We start from the raw sequence: 569 nt of genomic DNA on the forward strand, positions 1-569 counted from the left end.
ACTGGGAAAAGATAAGACATAATGTTTTTACAAGGACAGGAAGAAACACCACGGACAGAATAATTGCCACACAGAGAAAGAAGAAGGATATAGTTTGACTGCTTCACCTGTAAGTTTATAAATCATTTCATGTGTCGATATGAATGGAAGTCGTTAAAATTGCAGTTGTTGTATAAGGGATTGTTTTTTGATTGGAGTGTAATTGAAATTAATAAGATTTTTGGAATGCAGAAATAAAGTAAATCATCAAACCATCAATTCTAGCACGTGGTGGGGGCACCTAAATTGTATAATTTGGGATCTGAATGATTGGTGTAAGTAACTGTATTATAATTTGCCATTGTTATAATGAGGCTCTTATTGAATTATTGTAATTGAAAACTACTAAAAAATGTTATCATACAGCCATGTGACTCATTTCATATAGACTCATATGAAAGGGACGTCATAGTCTAGGGGAATTTGTGGCCTTCCATTTGCTGCAGGACTCCCATATTGGTTGGGACTGATGGAAGTTGGAGCCCGAACTCCCACTTTCATTGTTACAGCTGAAAGGCTGCAGCAATGCA

The sequence above is a fragment of the Zootoca vivipara genome, chromosome 10 (assembly GCF_965207765.1).
Source record: "Zootoca vivipara chromosome 10, rZooViv2.hap1.1, whole genome shotgun sequence".
Lineage (NCBI taxonomy): Eukaryota > Metazoa > Chordata > Lepidosauria > Squamata > Lacertidae > Zootoca > Zootoca vivipara.